The sequence below is a fragment of the Myotis daubentonii genome, chromosome 9, assembly GCF_963259705.1.
Source record: "Myotis daubentonii chromosome 9, mMyoDau2.1, whole genome shotgun sequence".
In the NCBI taxonomy this organism is placed as follows: Eukaryota; Metazoa; Chordata; class Mammalia; order Chiroptera; family Vespertilionidae; genus Myotis; species Myotis daubentonii.
In genome coordinates this window covers 3,686,944-3,689,222 of record NC_081848.1, presented here as the reverse complement: position 1 = coordinate 3,689,222, position 2,279 = coordinate 3,686,944, and positions in this window count along the sequence as shown.

Sequence of the window (2,279 nt, the reverse complement as noted above, 5' to 3'; positions counted from 1 at the left end):
TTCCAATCCACCTCCTCTCCATGGCCCCTCACCCGCCCGCCTGTGCTCCCCGCCCACCTCAGCCAGGAAGGCAGCAGGACGTCCCAGAATGAAGAGGCTGCCCAGAGACCGCGACAGAAACGATGAACAGGCAACGCTTCTGACTCAAACATCAGAGCACCTCGCCCAGTGGCTCTGTGCGGAGCACCCTGGCCTGGTGCGGGAGCGCGAGGGGCCTCCCTCACGGCACCTCCCTTGGCGGGTGCCCGAGAGGAACGGGCCCTCCCTCACGAAGCTTCCTCACCCAGGAGCCCAAAACCCAGCCCCCGGTCTCAGGAGAAGCAAGCCCAGAGCCCTGGCCTCCACCCGCCTCCTCAGCTGCACTGGGCCTGCCTGCACTTGAAGATCAAGGCCAAGATCCAACATGACCCCTCGACCCCAAACTGAGACCCCCTGCGGCCGGGAGATGGACTGAGGTTCTCTCAGAGGCCTGCAAGGCAAAGGCTGTCCTTTGGCGACCGCGTCACCTCCTCCCTCCTCCCAGGCAGGACTGCACCGCAGCGCGGACGGAGGAGCATGCTCCGTGTCGCTGAATAAAAGCCAGAGCCAGGGCTAGACCGGCGAATGTGCTGCAGTAAAGAGAACCGAGGTCCAGCACCCACCCGTCTGCGTGGGCACTGCGGCCAGGACTTCGCCGCTCTGAGCGGAGCTGTGCAGGAGGGCAGGACGAGGGCGGTGGGGGTGGTGGTTCTGAAGGAAATGCGGGGAACCGCCGAGAAGCATGAGACTCAGCTTGGCCACTGCACCCATCGTCTCCTGGGGCCCCGGGAGCAGAGTACCAAGACCTGGGCGGCAAAGACCCCGGAGCTCTATTGTCACGCAGCCCGGAGGCCAGCGTGAAAGGCAGGCGTGGGCAGGCCTGGCTCCCCCAGGGGAGGAGGGAGCTCAGGGGCTCCTTGGCTGGTGGCAGCAGCGCTACAGCCTCTGCCTCTGACTCCACCAGGTCCTCCCTCTTCACATCTTCTCTGCGCGTGTGCCTCTGTGTCTCTTCTCACCAGTCACGTTGGATGGAGAGCCCACGGCCCCAGTGTGACCCCCTTTCCAAAGAAGGTGCCATGCTGAAGAGTCAGGTGGACGTGAATCACTGGGGGACATGTCCAACCAGTACAGGCATCGCCGAGCCGGCAGCAGGATGGGCTGCCACGCTGTCGCTAGAAGGCAGCCTGCAGGAGCTGCACCGGCCTGGGGCTGCTCAGTTCCAGGGGGCACCCTAGGAACTGCGACCTGGGCAAGTCCCTCAGCTTCTCTGAGCCTCGGTTTCCTGATTGACTCCACAGGGTTGTTCTGAAGGTCAAATGAGAAGAAGTGCTTTGTTCCTGTCAAGCTCTGTGCACAGGTGCCTGTGGTTTCTTCGCCGACCAGGGCCCTTTCCCCTCGGCAATGCCACATGAGCGCCGACACCTCGCTGAGCTTCCTGGTGCTGCGGTTGCTGCAGGCTGGCCCGCTGCCCCTGAGACCAGCTCATGCTCCTGACATCTGGTCTCCTGGATGCACTGGGGCTGCCCCGATCTCAGCAGAAAGCACTTGCCAAGCTCCCTCCGCAGAGGGTCAAAGCCGGGTCACGTAGTGCTTCCGGGTTCCCAGACGGCGCTGGCAGGACTGGGTGTGTCTTGTTAAAGCCCTGCCTGGCTCACCCTCTCCTCTGGTTCCGGCTCCGGCTTGTACCTGGGGCTTTGCGTTCTCCTCTTCAGGAATCAGTGTGCAATCCCATCCCTGGAGAGGCGCACAAGCAGAGAGCCCGGAAGCTGCCCGGGCAGCCAGGTGCAGAGCAAGGTCAGCGCACAGCCCGCAGAGCTCAGGGCGGTTCTGAGAGCCCAGAGCCGCTATAGCCGCAGGACAGCCCAGCCCTCACCAGAGCAGCAGGTGGGGTATTGCAGGACCTTCTAAGTCAGCCGTGGGCAAACTACGGCCTGCGGGCTGGATCCGGCCGTTTGAAATGAATAAAACTATTGAAAAAAAGACCGTACCCTTGTATGTAATGATGTTTACTTTGAATTTATATTAGTTCACACAAACACTCCATCCATGCTTTTGTTCCGGCCCTCCGGTCCAGTTTAAGAACCCATTGTGGCCTCGAGTCAAAAAGTTTGCCCACCCCTGGTCTAAGTTCTCACAGGCCCAGATCTGAAAGAACTGGTCCCACCCATGGTGCTCTGCACAGTGGGCCAAGCACTCCCTCCCCGCATCCTCCCGACTGGATGGAGCAGATGGTGCCACCACTTAAACCCACATGTGACTGA